A 20,732-nucleotide genomic window follows, 5' to 3' on the forward strand; every position below is an offset into this window, starting at 1 on the left:
TTTCATATTGGTAAATAATTAAACACACAAAAATTAAGTAGCACTCAGTGTATTTTATAAACACTTAAACACAACTTCAAAATAAATCAAACAAAACTTACATTAATTAAAAAGAAAACAGATACCCCACAAGCATAAATGTAACTTCAACATTTTCAGATTCAATAAGCAAACAAAAATATGAAAATCTTTTCTACCTCACATAAATTTATCTAATAACATACAATCCATGAAAATAGCCCAATTTCATTGCTTCATGACTAATCTCTGCAGGAGTTACCACGACAAGGAAAAATTCCAGGTAAACCAATTTTCTAACTGAGAACTCTGGGGTCTTCTCTTAGTGGGGATGGGCAGCCAGAAGTCCCAGAAACCACACCCACAACCTATAATCACCCCCATATAAATAATGGTCAGTTTTACAGCTCCACCACTAATCTCAGAAGAGATGTGAGTCAGACCCCTAAACCTCAAAGGAACCTCATGATCTTTGGGCCAAAAACTCTGGGAGTGTCCCCACCTTGCCAAAGCCCCAGCAGCCACCATACAAACTAAGCAAATGGCTCAACTTCACTGCTTCACAACTAATCTCTATACAGAGGCCAAGCCAATGGAGATTCCCAGGTACCCTTCTTCCTACCCTTCTTTATTGCCAGAAGCCCCAATGTTGTAAGGCACCTCCAAAGACCACAATACTGACAGCCCTGTCTGAGTACACCAAATTGGATGGGAAAGGCATAAAAACTGACTAAACTCAATAAACAAAAACAATAACACAGAATGCTCAACTGGCCAACAAACAGCCTCAGTAAACCCTCAATGAGTTTAATGACCCCATTGTGAGACATAACAATTTTCACAAATTTTATTCTACTGAATTACTGAAGTAATTTTTCATAATTCCATTAGCCTTTTTGTTGTAACAAACAAAACAAATGATTTTGTGCCTACTTGGAGGGTGGGTGAGAAATAGGAGACAGTGGTGGAGGGAATGTTAGTTACATTGATGATGAGATTGGTGTTGAGATGTTAGATGTTCGAAACAACTGTGTTATGAACAACTGTAAGTCATGGTGTTTAAATAGTTAAGAAAAAAAAAGTGAAGAAGCAGAATGATAGCATAGTAGTAGGGCATTTGCCTTGCACCAGCCAACCTGGAACAGATACTAGTTTGATTACCTGCATCCCATATAGTTCCTGGAGCCTGCCAGAGGCGACTTCTACTCAAAGAGCTGGGAGTAACCGCTGAGCACCTCCAGGTGTGTCCCAAAACCAAAAAAAAAAAAAAAAAAAAAAGTAAAAAAAAGAAAGAAAAGTATTGTGCAACAACTGAGTTCCAAACAGTAAGATTGAATATTTACAGTAAAAAAAATCCCCTTTCCATTCTACGTAGAAAACTTAAAAATGATTTCTAAATGAAATCTTGGCATTTACAACATAGATGAAAACTGAGGGGATTCTATTAGACAAAACAAGACAGAGGAGGGGCCATGGCATGGCAGTAGGCCTTTGTTTTGCACGGGCTGACCCAGGACGGACGCAGTTAGATCCTCCCTCATCCCATATGGTCCATCAAACCAGGAGCGATTTCTGAGCACATAGCCAGGAGTAACCCCTGAGTGTCACTTGGTGTGGCCCAAAAATAAAAAATAATAATAATAATAAAACAGAGGAAGGAAAAATACCAGATTCCAGTAATAAATGGACTACAAGAAAAAAAAGCAAAGGAATTGTTAAAACAAAACCAAAACACATCTTTGGAATTTGACTGAGAATTAAAGTTACTAGAAGAAACATAAGATTTGAGATTACAGGTACTTTGGAGATAGATAACATATACCAAATAGATAAGACCAGGTACTCCTAAAATATTACAGTGATATAAACAAATAATATATAGCAAGTAATATATAAATGTGAATAAATCATAAGAAGTAAAGTAAAAGTTAGTTTAGAATTCTATTAAAATTTTTTCTAACTACTAATTTACAGGAAAATGACAAGAGAAATTTCAAACTATTTATAAATGAGTTTGAACTGAAGTTTCTATTGGATTTAGTACCAATAGTACCAAATTAGTACTATAAGTAAATAGAAACTATTATGTTGAATGAAATAAGAGGGAGAGAAATACACATTGAATAGTCTCACTCATCTGTAGGATTTAAGAAAAATAAAAGGGGGCTGGGCAGTGGCGCTAAAGGTAAGGTGCCTGCCTTTCCTGCGCTAGCCTTGGACGGACCGCGGTTCGTTCCCCCGGTGTGCCATATGGTCCCCCAAACCAGGAGCAACTTCTGAGCACATAGCCAGGAGTAACTCCTGAGCATTACCGGGTGTGGCCCAAAAATCAAAAAAAAAAAAAAAGAAAAAGAAAAAGAAAAGACAGCATAGTAATAATACCTGGAGACAAGGAAGGCTGGAAGGACCAGCCCATGATGAAAAGCTTACCACAAAGAGTGGTGAGTGCAGTTAGAGAAATAACTACACTAACAACTACCATAACAATGATAGTGAAACAGAGAAACAGAACACTTGTCTCTAAATTTTATGACTGAAATCCAACTACAAACATGTTTGCAACCATGGTGCTCAAATAAAGAAATTATTTTTTAAAAAGGAAGAGACAGAATTGTCATCATTTGCAGATAATATGAAGTTAAACCTATGAGCTCCAAGAGATCTACTAAATTTTAAAACTCATATGAAAGTTCAGCTAAACTCAACATAAAATTGATATGTAAAAATCAATATCATTTGTGTATGCCAGCAATCCCAATTAGAAAATGCAATGCAAAAAAAAAGCTGACTCATATTAGAAATAAAAATCTATAGTTTCCCTCAGGATAAACCTACTAAGAAATGTGCAATGCATATATGAAGAAAAATGTAGAACTTTATTGAAAGCATTAAAAGACTAAGGCCACTATATGGTAAATATTAGTATATGAAAATGATAGCTTTTGCTTTATTAATCTATATATTCAAGGCATGCAGTGACAAGAACACCTTTTCATTTATAACTGTCAACACCACTGGGTGACAAGCAGTAATGATCATGAGAACTGCATTCATTTTCCTAGCATATATTTACTTAATCAAACATTGGAAAGCTTTAAGAAGGCTAAAGTGGTCTGAACTGCAAGGACAAACTCAAGCAATCAGAGAGGGTGGGAAATGATTAAAATAACAGAAGGAAGTTCAAATAACACCAAGAGAATAAAACTAAAATCTGAGGCTGGAAAAAACCTGAAACCAACTTAAATTTCCATCAACAGATGACTGGATAGAAAAGCTTTGATGGTAGACATAATGTAGAATTACTATGCAACAATATTATCTATGTTATAAGAAAAAATATTACAGCAATAATAGTATAAACTAGTACTGCAATAAAAAATGACTGAAACAAAATAAAACTTATACTTGTGAGAATATGGAGAAAAAGAAACCCTTGTGTGATGGAATGTAAACTAGCACAGTTACATGGAAATAGTATGAAGTTTACTCTATAAATTGAGATTTTAACTACCATATGGCTCAGGGCTGGAGAGAGCACAGTAGGTAGGATGCTTGCCTTGCACACAGCTAACCCTAGTTTGATCCCTGGTTTGGCTCCCAAACCCCACAGGAGTGATTTCTCCCAGCAAGCGAGGAGCAAGCCTTGAGCACAGTCAGGTGTGGTCCCTTCCCCTAAAAAATATAAATCTCATACCGTTGAGGCCTACCACGATGTCATCTGTTATGTGGGTAACATGACCAAAACCTCACAAACCTCTAATTTGTAATTAGAAATACAAATGACACACCCCAGAGAATGGCACACATCACAAAGAATGAGAATAAACAGTGTTGGCGGGGATGTGGAAAGGAACTCTTATCCACTGCTGGTGGGAATGCCGTCTAGTTCAACCTTTATGGAAAGCGATATGGAGATTCCTCCAAAAACTGGAAATCGAGCTCCCATACGATCCAGCTATACCACTCCTAGGAATATACCCTAGGAACACAAAAATACAATACAAAAACCCCTTCCTTACACCTATATTCATTGCAGCACTATTTACCATAGCAAGACTCTGGAAACAACCAAGATGCCCTTCAACAGACGAATGGCTAAAGAAACTGTTGTACATATACACAATGGAATATTATGCAGCTGTCAGGAGAGATGAAGTCATAAAATTTTCCTATACATGGATGTACATGGAATCTATTATGCTGAGTGAAATAAGTCAGAGAGAGAGAGAAAAACGCAGAATGGTCTCACTCATCTATGGGTTTTAAGAAAAATGAAAGACACCCTTGTAATAATAATTTTCAGACACAAAAGAGAAAAGAGCTGGAAGTTCCAGCTCACCTCAGGAAGCTCACCACAAAGAGTGATGAGTTTAGTTAGGGAAATAACTACATTTTGAACTGTTCTAATAATGAGAATGTATGAGGAAAATGGAGAGCCTGTCTAGAGTACAGGCGGGGGTCGGGTGGGGCGAAGGGAGACTTGGGACATTGGTGATGGGAATGTTGCACTGGTGATGGGTGGTGTTCTTTACATGACTGAAACCCAAACACAATCATGTATGTAATTAAGGTGTTTAAATAAATTAAAAAAAAAAGAAATACAAATGAAAAATAATAATGAAGTACCACCTATTAGCTCTCAGGTTACCTAAAATAAGAGTCTGGTAATATCAAGTGTTGACAAGAAATGAGAAAGTAGATGTTCATTTCCCACATGTGTGGGGAAATAAATCAATTTTATTTTCTAAAGAGCAATTGGGCACACATTGTTTTAAAATACGTACCGGTAACTGTGTATGCAGTCAACCCAGGTTCAATTCCCAGTATCCCATATAATCCTCTGAGTACCACTAGGAGTGAATTTTGAGTACAGAGCCAGGAGTAAACCCTAAGCATCGCCAGGAGTGACCCAAAAACAAGCAAACAAATATATATAAAGATATATATATATATCTTTATATATATATATATATATATATACATATAACTAATATACCCTTCAGTCAAGCAACTGCACACCTTGGAATCAGATATATATAAAAATATACTCAGTGGTATTTATATAAGAATTTTTACCACAACATAGTTTATAATTGTGAAAAATCCGAAACAATCTAAATATTAACAGGGGAATATATTAAATCTCTGTTAACAGATAATTATGCTATGAGATTCTGTTTGAAATGCAATCTATATCTATGAAACAGTACAGCAAGTTCTCCAAGACACAACGCTGAATAAAAACAAGCAAACTAAAGTATAACATATGTGGTCAGCATTATTTATATATTCAACACACACACAAAGCAAAACTTTGTATTCTATTATATGTGACTATAAATTTAAGCACTGAGAAAGTTCTGGAAGGATCTAGAGCAACCTGATTTCTGTTGTTTTTCTCTGAGAAAGAAAATGGGTCTTTTATTTCTTTTAATCATCCCTTAAATCTTTTCTAATGAGATGTATTTATGTATTGTGACATTTAAAAAAACGGAAGTGTTAAGGCTGAAGATGAAACCAAGCGCATAGTGTGAGCTCAACCAATGTGAGAGGTCTGCAAAGAGATGAGGCTGGAGGTGGGCAGAGCTGGACTCTACACGGTTGTTGACTTCCTGGCAAGATTTAGCTATTTCTTCTGCTTTTTGGATGTCCTAGTTTTTCCCTGATGCTCATGCACTGCATCTGGAAATAATTATTTATTTCATATGTATTATTTAAATATTTTTATTTATTCCACTGCACCTGGAAATATTTAGGAAGCATTTCGGTGTGCAGATGGCCAAAGTCCCACTGTGCCCACTAAAGAGTTTTCCCCCAGTGTTCTCACATTCCAAGAGATGACAGGAGAGTGAGGGGTGGGGAGGCAAAAACCGTGTATGCACTTGCAAGACCCCAACTACTTGTACACGACTCTCAAATTTCTCCATCCCTGGGGCCTCGAGACTACATAAGCTTGAAAGCCACTGTGTAAGGCTCTTTAAAGATGTCTACGTCCCTTCCCAGGACCCCCCCCCCCCCCAGGACTCTGACCCATCCATCCTTACATAGGTCTTTGGGCCCAGAACCAATCTGCATTGCCAAGCAGTTGCAAGAAAATGAGCCAAAGACCTGAGCAATGGAGTTAAAATATAAAGCTCCAAGGCTCTGGGGACAGACTGGAGGTTCCCTGCTAAAGTCCAGTCACCCTGGAAGATGTGGACAAATCCAATGAGATCCATTTAAGGGAAGGAGGGCACAGGGTCTCAGAAAATAGCTTCCAGGTCTCCTTTCCTGTGCAGAGGTGATGCCTTCCCACACTCAGAAATGAAATCACAAGGGGTGTGCCTGACTCTCCTACTGAGCCAATTGGCCTCAGATTGTACATATGCTGCCAACTGCAGGACTCTATAAGGTTCCCAAGGCTGGGTTGTTTCTGCTCCTTGGTATACCCCACCACATCCCTGAACACTCCCAAACAGGTCAGAAGTTTAGGAACCCTGATTCAAATGAGTGTGATTACAAAGGGCAAGCAAGGACAAGAGAGACAGCCTAGGAGTGGCTTGCATGTAGCCAAACCACTTTAGTCCCCAGAGAAGCATACAGTCTCTCAAGCACTTATGGGAGCACCATGTGAGAAGCAGGAAGATATCTGAACCAGAGGTTGTGGGCCACCTTCCCTGGGAAAGAATGAAGCAAGGAAACCCCTGTATTTCGGAGCAACTACCCCCCTCTGGCAACTAGAGACTGGCCCAAATGCCAGAAACCCACCACCTGTGTGCCTGTACATGTGCTAACTCACCATTACACCCCTGACTAGACTGTTGCCTCACCCGAGGTCCCTGCTGTTAGGGCCAGGACATAAGGCCCTACCAGGTCTCTGTCAGTCAGGGGAGTGGCTTAATACAAATTACTGGACAAAGCGGGGTCCCACCAGACACCACACACACACACACACACACAATCCTGACTTACTATCTCCACGTGGTGGAGTTGAGGGCACATCAATTTCCCCTTCCTCTCTCAGCACTCACCCTTTCTAAGGATGCTGGGGTGCTCACCCCTTGGCAGTCTCCAGGCTGGCAGAAGATGCCAATACAAAGGGCACCCCCCACATGCCTTAGCATTAGTCCATCAGGCTGCCAACTACCAACAGGCCAATCAGAAATTCCCCTTCCAGAACCCCCACTCCAAGACCACATATAGCCCCTGTAACAGCTTCTGCCCCCCCCCCAATGCTTTGTCTCCATGCACTGCCAGGAAAATTTCCACATGGTCTAGCAACCATCACAACTGGTCCAGACTGCTTGAAATGCCCAGAGTAGACAAGGAGTTAAGAGTTTGATTCAGAGCCTCAAGCCTGAGTAGCCTAGGAGAGGAGGAGAAAGGAAAGATGGGGGCGGATGGGGGGTGGCACTAAGAAGTACAGGGGAGTCTGACCTGCCTGCTGCTCCATCCAGATGAAGCCTAACTCCAGCTGACATCACTGGGCCTAATCTGGAACAGCTATCTCCCAGCTGCCTCCATGCCGAGCTGTGCCATAAAAACAGCTCCTGAAGCAATAGATCTAGTCAGCAAATTACACACTATTCACAGTTATTCTTCATGTCATTTGGTGGAGGCAGGTAGAAAAAAATGAAAGCAACCTTTTATAACAGTCTAATCCCTTAGCATCTTCAAGAGGCTCTAAATACAAAGACTTGCCCCCCCCCAGCACAGCAAGAACACTAGAAAATTAATAAAGAAAACACATAGGAGCAACTAAGTGCAATGAGTAAAAACAATATTACCAAAACATAAGCAACACTAGTAAATCCTCAGAAAATGTCTTTAGAAATACCAAGATGAGGATGTCCAAAGAAACAGGTAGTCAGCCAAGGACAAGAAAGTATTGGTTGAAATGAAAAAATGACTATAGTCAGAAGACAAAAATGAAGAACATGGCAAGTGGTATAAAATAATTCAATAAAGACCCACATCTCCAGTCATGTCAACAACTGTGCAAGCCAGAACAATATGGAAGGATAAATATAGCACAAAAAAACTCAATGAAATTAACACCTCACTAAGAATATTCTATCCAACTAGATTATCATTCAGATTTGAAGAAAAAATACAGAGCTTTCTGGACAGGCAACAGCAAAGGGAATACATAGCCTTGAAACAAGTTTTGCAAGACGCACTTCTCTAAAGGACAAAACAAACTTCCCAACCTGTAGCACTAAGTATGACCTTCACTAATTGCATGGTTGCCCTCTATTAGATTAAAAAATATATGTTTGGGGCCTGGAGAGTTAGCACAGCGGTGCTTGCCTTGCAAGCAGTCGATCCAAGACCAAAGGTGGTTGGTTTAAATCCCGGTGTCCCATATGGTCCCCCGTGCCTGCCAGGAGCTATTTCTGAGCAGACAGCCAAGAGTAACCCCTGAGCACCGCCGGGTGTGGCCCAAAAACCAATATATATATATATATATATATGTTTTAGAATGATTGCACTCATTTGTGTAATATAAAAAACTAAAGACTGTATGGTAATAAAACCCAAAAATGATATAGATGAGGACCAGGAAGACTGGTCCATGGTAGAAAGTTTGACACAAAGAGCAGATTAGGAGTACAGTGAGGTCAGAGAAAAGATCACCATGACAATGATAGTTGGAAATGATTGCTCTGCTCTTTACAAGAAATAGGTGCTAAAAGTAGGTAAAATGCTATACATAATCCCCCTTCAGTTACAATATTAGAAGAAGGAAGAGGAGGAGGAGGAGGAGGAGGAGGAGGAGGAAGAGGAGGAGGAGAAATGTCTGCCACAGAGGAAGGCAAGGGGAGAGCAGTGGGAAGGGCAGGGTGGAAACTAGAGACATTGGTGGCAGGAAGTGTGCACTGGTAGGATGGATGTTAGAACATTGTATGACTGAAAACTCAATCATGAACAACTTTGTTAATGGAAATATAAATCTGTAAATGTAAATTTGATGGTGACTCAACTAAAGAATTCATTTAATTACAAAAATAAAAACAAATAAAATTCCACACCACGCTGATTTAAAAAAGAAACATATGTTTAATTCTAGCTTATTACAGGATTTAATATATTTTCAATAATGAATTAACATCTTATTAATTTGGGTTAAGATCACTTAGCAATAAATCACCACAAATTGACTTTTATTGACTTGTTTTCTGATAATTTCATTTGCCATTTCCTTAAATTTGTTCAAGCAAGTTATATGAAATATACGTTATGTGGGCCTGGAGAGAGCACAGCGGCGTTTGACTTGCAAGCAGCCAATCCAGGACCAAAGGTGGTTGGTTCGAATCCCAGTGTCCCATATGGTCCCCTGTGCTTGCCAGGAGCTATTTCTGAGCAGACAGCCAGGAGTGACCCCTGAGCACTGCCGGGTGTGGCCCAAAAACCAAAGAAAAAGAAATATACATTATGTGCCTACCAAGGGGACAGGCTGGAAGGTAGGGGGGTACCTGGGGACATTGGTAAAGGGAAAGTCACATTGGTTATGGCATTGCCTGAACAACTCAATAATAAACAACTTTGTAAATCACAATAAAAACTAAAAAAATTTTTTGATCTTAAAATAAATAAGAATTCAAAGAAAAAAAGAAATACAGGAAGCAGGACTTATACCGACATGCTCCCTTAGGTCACAGTGCATCTTGGATGGTCTATAGAGGGCTATGCACAGAAGCAAGGCAACTTTATTCTGCAAAAAGTTTTTGTTTCAGATCGCACCTTGAATTCTTTAATTCATTTTTAGCTGATTTGGTTATATGGAGTCAGCTAGGGGGGTCTGATTTCAATCTTTGATATATAGATAGCCAATCTCTCAAAACCACTGTTTAAGTTTTGTCCTTACTGTTGATGCTATTATCACTTTGTTGTTATTTCTGCAGAGTTGGAGGGAAGACAAGGAAGCTACCAAACACTGCTGAGGGGTCCACAGGTCCCCCTTGTAATTCCTGATTCACTGTGTCTGGAGATGTGGTGCTGCTGGATTCCAGCAGTGCTGGGCCACCAAGGCAAACAGAGCTCAAGATTCCAGAGATTTCCAAGGCCCTTGGCCACTGCTCTTCTGTCCCTTCCACTTGTCTTCTTATCACCACTCCCTTGAATTTTCTCCTTTTTTGGTAAACACTGGTTTAGTTTACAGAAATAAAATATAAATCCTTGGGGCCGGGCGAGATGGTGCTAGAGGTAAGGTGTCTGTCTTGCAAGCGCTAGCCAAGGAAGGACCACGGTTTGATCCCCCGGCATTCCATAGGATCCCCCCAAGCCAGGGGCAATTTCTGAGCGCTTAGCCAGGAGTAACCCCTGAGCATCAAACAGGTGTGTCCCGAAAAACAAACAAAAAAAAAAATGTAAATCCTTTGAGGGCCGGAGAGATAGCGTGGAGGTAGGGCGTTTGCCTTACATGTAGAACGGTCGTTCGAATCCCGGCATCCCATATGGTCCCCCGAGCCTGCCAGGAGCAATTTCTGAGCATAGAGCCAGGAGTAACCCCTGAGCACAGCCGGGTGTGACCCCCCCAAAAAAAATGTATATCCTTTGAACTATCTTCCTATCCTTTGCCCTTACCTTTTTTTTAAGAGTATAGCTTCTAGGGCCAAAGCAGTGGTGAAAGCAGTAGGGCGTCTGCCTTGCACATGCTAAACCTAGGACAGACCGAGGTTCAATTCCCTGGAGTCCCATATGGTCCCCAAGCCAGGAGCAATTTCTGAGCGCATAGCCAGGAGTAAGCCCTGAGTGTCATGGTGTGGCCTAAAAACAAAACAAACAAACAAAAAAATGTATAGCTTCTAGGGGCTGGAGTGATAGCACAGCAGCAAGGCATTTTCCTTGCACACAGCCAACCTGAGACAGACCCAGGTTAGATCCCCAGCATCCTATATGGTTCCCTGAGCCTGTCAGGAGCGATTTCTTAGCATAGAGCCAAAAATTAACTCCTGAGCACCTCCACCGGGCAACCCCCCCCAAAAAAGAGTATAGCTTCTGTTCATTATGTCCCATCAAAGATGAAATTCATACATATATATATTATATACATATACATGTATATATATAGATTTATTTCTGGTTCTGTATGCTGCTCCATTGTTCTATATCTCAATTCCAGAAAACAAATCAACCAAAAAACAAACCTATAATAATCCAGGTATATAACTCAAGGAGACAGAACATATTCTTCACATAGAATGATTTCAAGTTTGAGAACAGATACCATGTGGTCCTCTGAGCACCACCAGGTGTAAGCCTAGGACCTCCAGCACTGCCAGGCCAAGTATTACTTTATCACCCATCCCCCAGAATTCGTATCACTAGGTCCCAGGTCTGCCCTACATTACTTCCTCACACACACCCAAAAAAAGCCTGAGGAGGTCCATTTTGACCTAAGAACTTGAATAGACATTTCTCTAAAGGAGATGGACAAATGGTGGCATTAAAAATGTTATCAAAATGCAAATCAAAATGACAATGAATTATTACTTACACCTGTCAGGCTGGCTGTTATCAAAATGTATAGGCTAAAATGTGAGGAAATTGAAACTCTTACTGGTGGGAGGCAAAATGGGTGCTGTTATGAGACACAGTATGACGTTTTCTCCACAAAAATAGAACCTGAGAACTGGCCTTTATATAAAGAGGATTATTACAGGGAAGAGAAGGGGAAGGATAGGACATTGGGTTTTATAGGTGGAAAGACACAAACATTCCAGTTGAAGGTGTGGTGCTGGAATGTGCTGTGCATGAAACCATGTCATTAACCATATTGTAAATCATTTGTACCTAAATAACATTTAATAAAATAGAACCACCACATAATCCAGTAAACTCACTTCTAGGTGTATATACAAAAGAATGAGAACAAGGATTTCTGAGAGATATTAGTACTCCCAAATTCACTGCAGTATTCTTATGGCCAAAAAGTGGAAACAGGAGCCTGAGAGATAATATAGAAGATAGGGCAATCGCCTTTCACACATCCAACCTGCACCACCTATGGTCCCCCAAGCTCCACCAGGAGTGATGCCTGAGCAGAGTCAGGAATAAGCTTTGAGCACTACCAGATCTGCTCTACTCTTATGGGAACGGGGGAAATGGAAACAGTCTGAACCAGTCCTGCTTTCACTTAAAACAGTCCATGGATGGATGGATGGATGGATGGATGGATGGATGGATGGATGGATGGATGGATGGATGGATGGATGGATGGATAAATAGAGAGGGAGGGACAGAGGAAGAGAGGGAGAAATGTGGATGGATGGATAAATACAGAGAATGTGGAATAGGAAGTGTGCAGAACAAAATGCTATTTAAAGAGCATTGAATGAGAAGGAAATTGTGTTGTATGTAACATGGGTAAACCTCAAGAACATTATGCTAAGAGAAATAAAGTAGCCACAGTATATTACTATGAAAACAGAGGATCTAAAACCAAAAATAGACAGTAAGGGGTGATTCTAAGGAAAGGAAAAAATGATGAGTTCAATGGGAATAACATATTACTATGCCAAGTAAAATAGTACTAAAAAAGGGGGAAATTTTATGTATAGAAACAAGCTCTTATCTACTAGGGATAAGAAACCATACATTTTATAATACAAGGGCACCTCCCACCCTAAACATGTGTCATGTGTGGGGCCGGGAAGGTGGCGCTAGAGGTAAGGTGTCTGCCTTGTAAGCTAGCGTAGGATGGACCATGGTTCGATCCCCCGGCGTCCCATATGGTCCCCCCAAGCCAGGGGCGATTTCTGAGCGCATAGCCAGGAGTAACCCCTGAGCGTCAAACGGGTGTGGCCCAAAAACCAAAAAAAAAAAAAAAAAAAAAAAAAACATGTGTCATGTGGACCCAACTTAGACTCCATGCCATCAGACAGAGACTATCCAATCCTGAGCCCTAGATCCCAGACATGAGCTACACAGTTCCCTGTAACAGCACCAAGAACCAACTCCCCTGGGAAATTCCTAATACTTCTCTAGCACCAGCTTGTGCCAGTTTTGATATGACATCCTGACAACGAGGACACAGCAACAACTTGATCTAAGATGAAATCAGAAGATGAAATCCTTTGATCTGTGCAAAAACCAAGATCGCTAACTACAGAAGACTGACTTTGGCAACCATGACTAGGAAGAACTTATTCTTGGACCAATAAGAAAGACCCTAGCCTAGTCGTCACCCTAGAATTTGTACAATAACCAAGATCTTTAATTCCAAAGGTCTGACTTTGATAACTATGACTGAGCAGAACTTCTGGAAACATAATGAAAGACTCTATCCTAGGTTTCATCCTAGGATCTGTGCAAAAATCAAGACCACCAATTACAGAAGACTGATTGCAACAACCGTAATGAAACAGAACCATAAAGAAAGATGCTATCCTAGGCTTCATCCTATGACCTCTGCAAATACCAAGATCTCTAGTTAGAGGCCTGATTCTATCATCCACAACTGAGCAGAAAGTTTGGTGGCACCATAAAAAGACCTTGGGGTGTGAAAATGAATGTTTACAGAGCCTATAGTTATTCCCATGACAGTATGCTTCAAGGACAGTTGTAGAATTAAATAATTAACGATGGTGCTGGATGGTGAAGGATGGATGGAGAGATTTTTCTCTGCCATCCCAGTCCACGTGGCTCCGCAACCCCCATTCAGCTGGTGGGTTCCAGATTTAGGTGAATGGCGGAATCAGACTCATCCAGAGGCAGGCATCAGGAAGCATCACCTTTATTCATGCCCTATTCACCATATGTGTGTGGCCTATATCATAATCTTTCAAACACAGCCAATCTTCGCTAGCCCTGCATCTTAACTCCTTTCAGCCATCTTCCCTTTCACCTCCATGCTGGCCAAAGACCAAAAGGGCAGAGACCCAAAAAGGGCCGAATCCCCTGGGTCAAAGACTTTATCTATCTTTTCCAAGACCCCTCCCAGGAATGGGCGGGGTCTTGCAGGTAAGATCAAGTTACCTAGGGAGAAAGGGTGGGGGATGAGGCTTCAGACAGTGAAACCATGTTACGCCAAAGGAATTTCTTTCTAATTTCCCCAATATTTACTGTGCCTATGCAAAAAAGGGGGGCACAAAACCTTGCCCTCCTTCCTATTTTTCTTTCTTTTTTTTTTTTATAAATATGGGACATTTCACGAATTTGCATGTCATCCTTGTGCAGGGGTCATGCTCATCTTCTCTGTATCCTTCCAATTTTAGTCTATGTGCTGCCAATGTGAGCACTGCTGCGGTGCTTTTGTGTAGTTGTTGGCTTTGGTTTTGGTTTGATTTTTGTTTCTTGTTTTGTTTTGTTGTTTGTTTTTGTTTTTGTGGGGTTTTTTGTTATGTTTCTCTTCTTTTTCCCCTTTCTTCTTTTAAAATTGGGATTTATAACCTCTAGACGAACTCCTTCCAGGTTTTATTTGTTTGTTGTTGTTTTTTTTTTTCTTTTCAAATAGAACCACATAACTTGAATCATCTTGTTCTGCCTCACTAATTGAGGGGAAAAAATGGATGATGCCAGGACCAAACACTTGTATGAACATTGAGTAGAAATAAAAAATGATCAGACTTAAACACCAAATCCAAAGTCAACGGCAACAGAATCGATACCCAATCTACAACAAGCTATACACAGAAGGGACCAGCTATACTAGCAGGTCGGGGAGCAAAGGAGGACAATGCTAGGAACAGGGGTAGAGGGAAGACAACACTGGTGGTGGGAATACCCCTGATTCAATGTCACTATGTACCTTAAATATTACTGTAAAAGATTCATAATTCATGTTGGTCACAATAAAAATTATTTTTAAAAAATCCTATGGGCTGGAGCAGTGGCACAGAGTGGTAAGGCATCTGCCTTGCTGGCGCTAGCCTAGAACGGACCAAGGCTCGATCCCCTAGAGTCCCATATGGTCCCCCATGCCAGGAGCGATTTCTGAGCACATAGCCAGGAGTAAGCCCTGGGTGTCACCGGGTGTGCCCCCCAAAAAAAATCTTAAACAGAGCTTTCCTATGACCCTGTGATCTCACTTATTGTCATTTATCCCAGTAATGCAAAAAAACATTCATTCAAACTGATGAGGTAGGGCAGAAGCAATAGCAGAAAAAGTAGAGTGTTGGCCTTGTATGCAGCTGGCCCAGGTTTGATATTCAGTGTCCCATATGGAGAAGTAAGCCCTGAGCACTGCCAGGTGTGGTACAAAGAAAATTTAAAAGTAAATTAAATATATTTCTTAGAAAATATAAGCAAAAAATAAAGATGTAAGCACAAAAATATTCACTTCAGGGGCCATAGAGATAGTACAGCAGATAAGGAGCTTGGGTTGCATTCAGTATACCCAGGTCTGATCCCCAACATCCCATATGGTTCCCTGAGCACAGAGAAAGAGTCAGTCCTTAGAATCGACAGGTGTGCCCCCCCCCAAAAAAAAAACCACAAAACAATGTTCACTGCAGTGCTGAGAACAATAACCAGTATATAAAAACAACCCAAATGCCCAACAACAGATGATTATATAAAAAAGTTCTCTGGTATATATATACACAATAAAATACACAATCATATGGAAAGATGAAATTGCTTCAATTTGGGTGAAACTGGCGGTCATTGTATTAAATAAACTAGGTCACAGGAAAAATAAATAACAGATGTTCTCACTCATCCTTGGTATACAGAGAAAGAAAACAATGGAATAGCATCAAACGAGGACAGGCCCCCTAGTCTTTAATAGCAAAACTGAGATTACCAAGTAGTGGGAGAAAACAGGAAAGGAAACATTCTAGAGGTCAGCACAAGGACAGCAGAAGAGGGTACTGAGGACTTTTGTAGTGAAAGTAAAATAAATTTATTCAGCAAAATCATGAAAGTTTGTATGATTGTAACCATGTCACTCAAACTACAACTTAAAAATAATAAATTTTAAAAAAAAAGGGAGGGGGGCCCGGAGAGATAGCATAGCGGTGTTTGCCTTGCAAGCAGCCTATTCAGGACCAAAGGTGGTTGGTTCGAATCCTGGTGTCCCATATGGTCCCCCGTGCCTGCCAGGAGCTATTTCTGAGCAGACAGCCAGGAGAAACCCCTGAGCATTGCCGGGTGTGGCCCAAAAAACAAAATAATAATAATAATAATAATAATAATAAATAAAGTGGAAAGAAAGACAGGAACAAAGCAATGGGGTACAAAGTAGTTCAATAGTCTAGAGGCCAATAAGAATCACAAAAGTATTCTTTGGTTTTTATGGGGGGGTGGAGTTACACCAGGCGGCACTCAGGGGTTACTCCTGGCTCTGAATTCAGAAATCACTCCTGACAGGCATGGGGGTGGGGGGCATATGACATGCCGGGATTTGAACCACCATCCATCCTGGGTTGGCTGCGTGCAAGGCAAATGCCCTACCACTGTGCTATCTCTCCAGCCCCAAGAATTACAAAAGTATTCTTATGATGTAAATATGTAAGATCAACTCTCAGCAATTTTGAAATATCTAATATATGTTTTTGGCCATAGTCACAATGCTATGTTTGTTTTTCATTTTGGGGTTATGTCCAGTGATGCTCAGGTGTTCCTCTTGGCTCTGCACTAGGAATCACTCCTGGTGGTACTGGGGAAGTTTATGTCATGCTGGAGGTCAAACCCAGATTGGCCATGTACAAGGCAAGCTTCTTGTCCATTGTCCTACCTCACTGGCCTGTAATGCAATACATTTTATCCTCATCACTTGGTTCTACAATCCTTCATCCATTTGGCACATACCTCAACTCAAGACTAACATGGGATATAGATCTGTTCTCTATAACTATAACTTCCAGCCATTTCTGAGTCTTTTATCATTACTGATACACACATAATGCCCATAATCTCCATTTTTCTTAAGTTGGCAAGAGTTGGTTGCTTGTAACCAAATACCTCTAAATTGATAGAGATTCATGTAACCAAAGTTTGTATGACTGTTGTTCAAAGAAATGGAGATTAGTGAACTAGCAAGTTGATGGCATGAATGTTAGTAAAGGAAACATATATGTACTTTGTACGACTCATCATTCGGCACCAAGTCTTTTCCTTATCGCACTTGTCTGGAAGTCTCTCTCCTGATTAAGTTAATTCATATTCATTGTCAAATGGTCACCAAAGTATAATAAATGGGCTCTGTCACTTGAAATCTTGCTTATCCACAAATCCTTTCCACCTTAACAGTTCTGACAGGGGGGCAATTAAAGGAGGTGGTTGGTAATATTTTCTTGTGGGTTTTTTTGTTGTTGTTGTTGGTTGGTTGGTTGATTTTGTTTTGGGGTCACAACCAGTGGTGCTCAGGGGTTACTCCTGGCTCTGCGCTCAAAATCATTCTTGGCAGACTCAGAGAAACCATATAGGATACCAGGGATCAAACCCAGGTCAGCCTCATGCAAGGCAAATGCCCTACCCACTGTGCTATTGCTCACTTGCTGTGTGTTTTTTTAAGTAATATATGAGATATACAATTAACAGTAAGGCGGCAGCAAGGTAATGATTTTGTAAAATAGTAAATTATTCAAAATATTAGAAGAAAGGAAACTAGTTATAAGAAGAATGATTCATTTTATTGAACCAAGAATACCATCAATTTTGGAAACACTTGCATTTTTATTACTATGAAAGAAAAAAATGCTACCAGCAATTATGGCACACCATCCCAACTCAGAAATACTATAAAAATGTACAATCTCATGTTTTAAAGTGGCGACATATGGTAAGTGAAATGATGTTAAATGTATGGAACACTATTAGAAATGTTTCATATATTAATTCCACTTATTATACTAACTATACATATTCTTTCATATACTTCTGCATGGGTATTAGTAATCATTTTTAATTATATGAGGAGATAGTATAATGTGCTGTTACAACTAAAATATTTAATCAAACACATGGCTTAGGTTTAAATTAAAATCAAAGCAGGTGGGGCCAGAGCAGTGGTGCAAGCGGTAGGACATCTGCCTTGCACGTGGCTGACTTAGGACGGACCACGGTTCAATCCCCAGCATCCCATATGGTCCCCCAAGCCCTCCAGGAGTGATTTCTGAGCACAGTAATTCCTGAGCGTCACTGAGTGTGCCCCCCCCCTCAAAAAAAAGCAGAATTTGGACTTCTGGCTCTGCATGCAGAGGTTATTCCTGGCAGGGCTCAGGAGACCATCTGTGGTACTGGGGAGAGAACTCAGGTTGGCCTTGTGCAAGTCAAGTGTCTTACCTGCTGTACTATCTCCCCAAGCCCAAAGCAGAAATTATTAAATGATTAACTTGAACTGCCAAATTTGTATGTTAATCAAAACCACTTAAAATTTCCTGGGAAATGTTTTTCTCATCTCAGTTAAGCAAGATGAGTTGCATGGTGCTGCAGTGCCTCGCTATGCCTGTGGCTAACAACACCTTGTTGTGCACTTGGAAATCTGTTCCGTAGGATTTGACTCACATATAGTAAAGAAACGAGACACATGAACAAACAAAGCAAAAGAAGGCTTTGGAGACTATAAGAGCAAACAGTAATTACCAGAGGAAAGGGGAAGTGGAGGGGAAAGGGACTGAACATCTGGTGATGGCTGCAAACTAGGATTCTAGTGGCTGACATAATGCATAGAGAAACGTTGAATTCTAAAGCTGTACACCTGAAGCCTCTAGAGTAGTAAGAACTAGTGTCACTTTCATTTTTTACGGGGGCATCTGTGAAAAGGGGAAATCTCATGCTGCTAATCTTTTTTTTGTTTGTTTTTGGATTTTGGTTTTTGGGCCATACCGGCAGTACTCAGGGGTTACTCCTGGCTACACACTCAGAAATCGCTCCTGGCAGGCTCAGGGAACCATATGGGATGCTGGGATTTGAACCACCGTTCTTCTGCATGCAAAGCAAATGCCCTACCTCCATGCTATCTCTATGGCCCCACATGCTGCTAATCTTAACACAACAAAGTCAGAAATTTTAGGGCCACAGAGATAATAAAGTTCAGAGCTGGAAGGGCCTGAAGGACTGGCTCTCAATTTGAAGCTCACCACAAAGAGTAGTGAGCACTGTTAGGGAAATAACTACACTAACAGCTAGCATGACAATGTTAAAGAATGAGAGAAGTAGAATGCTGTTGAGATATAAACAGGGGCGAGATGGGGGGGTCATTGGTGGTAGGAATTCACCAGCTGCACTGGTGAAGAGGGATATTCTGTTTATGACTGAAATCCAACTATGAACATGTTTGTAATTATGGTGCTTAAATAAAGATTAATATTAAAAAAAAAGAAGAAGAAGAAGCAGCACCTAAGAACAGAGCCAGAAGTAAACCTTGAGAACAATCAAATGTGGCATAACCATCCCTGAAAGAAAGAAAGAAAGAAAGAAAGAAAGAAAGAAAGAAAGAAAGAAAGAAAGAAAGAAAGAAAGAAAGAAAGAAAGAAAGAAAGAAAGAAAGAAAGAAAGAAAGAAAGAGAGAGAGAGAGAGAGAGAGAGAGAGAGAGAGAGAGAAAGAAAGAAAGAAAGAAAGAAAGAAAGAAAGAAAGAAAGAAAGAAAGAAAGAAAGAAAGAAAGAAAGAAAGAAAGAAAGAAAGAAAGAAAGAAAGAAAGAAAGAAAGAAAGAAAGAAAGAAAGAAAGAAAGAAAGAAAGAAAGAAAGAAAGAAAGAAAGAAAGAAAGAAAGAATTAGACTTTAGGGACTGGAGGAATAGTAGAGTAGATAACTTTCTTGCCTTGCACACAACCTAGGTTCTATTTCTAGCATCCTATATAGTCCCTAAGCTCCACCAGAAATAATTCCTGAGCCAGAAGTAATCCTTGGTGTTAATATCAAGGTGTGGCCCCCAAAAGTACAAAAATAAATGAATAAAAAATTTTTAACTTAATTACTGACTTTTCCAAAGGGCATAGTAGTGAATATATAAAGCTGTCAAGTGGTCAATAATTACTGTTACAAAATGAACCAGGCAAATGGTCTCCTCTAGGGACTATTCAATTTTTTATTATTAAGCTATAGGAAAAAGCAGAATCCACCAATTATAATTTAAATAAGGTTTTATTCCTAGAGCCAGAGAGTAAAGGGAGAGTTAAAGTGTTTGTCTTGTATGTGGCCAACCCTATTTATATTCCCAACACTGAATGGTCTCCTGACCATCTTCAGGAAGAACTTTTGCGACTAGATAAGAGTAGCCCCTGAGCCCTGCCAGGTATAGTCCCAAAACCCTAAATAAATAGTTTTTATCCTAACTATTTTATTATTACTATCATTGATCTAGTAAAATTTAGGCTAGTTTTTCTGTTAGATATTTATTAGGTCATTCTGAATTCTTCATTATAAAGTATTTTATTTAACTGTATTTTGAATTTAGGTATATTTGCTTGCACAAAAGACAAACATGAACATATAATATACTTATGACAAGACTATTTTTCAATTGTGAATTAACTTATGAATGCACATTGAAATTCTTTTCATTTATTTCTTGTTTGTTTGCTTGCTTGTTTTTGGTTTTGGTTTTTGGGTCGCACCCCACAGCACTTAGGGGTTACTCTTGGCTCTGCGCTCAAAAGTCACTCAAAGCAGGCTTGAGGGACCATATGGGATGCGAGGATTTGAACTGGAGTTTGTCCCGTATTGGCCACATGCAAGGCAAACACCTTACCGCTGTGTTATCGCTCCGGCCCCTCATTTCTTAAAATTTTTATGACTTATTTAAATACTGTGATTTACATAGTTAGTTGCTCATAATACAGGTA

The 20,732-nt window shown here is 40.1% G+C and overlaps 1 protein-coding gene and 1 non-coding gene across 2 annotated transcripts in view; both read right to left on the reverse strand.

Annotated features, from left to right (window-relative positions):
* The window catches only part of GRID1 (glutamate ionotropic receptor delta type subunit 1), an 809,472-nt gene that overhangs the window by 758,158 nt on the left and 30,582 nt on the right, over positions 1 to 20,732 (reverse strand). The gene's annotated exons all lie outside the window — the stretch shown is intronic.
* Positions 14,134 to 14,240, reverse strand: LOC125995327 (U6 spliceosomal RNA). Its single transcript, XR_007490870.1, has one exon. It is a non-coding gene; the product is annotated as a U6 spliceosomal RNA (small nuclear RNA).

Source organism: Suncus etruscus, chromosome 17, assembly GCF_024139225.1.
Source record: "Suncus etruscus isolate mSunEtr1 chromosome 17, mSunEtr1.pri.cur, whole genome shotgun sequence".
NCBI classification, from domain to species: Eukaryota; Metazoa; Chordata; class Mammalia; order Eulipotyphla; family Soricidae; genus Suncus; species Suncus etruscus.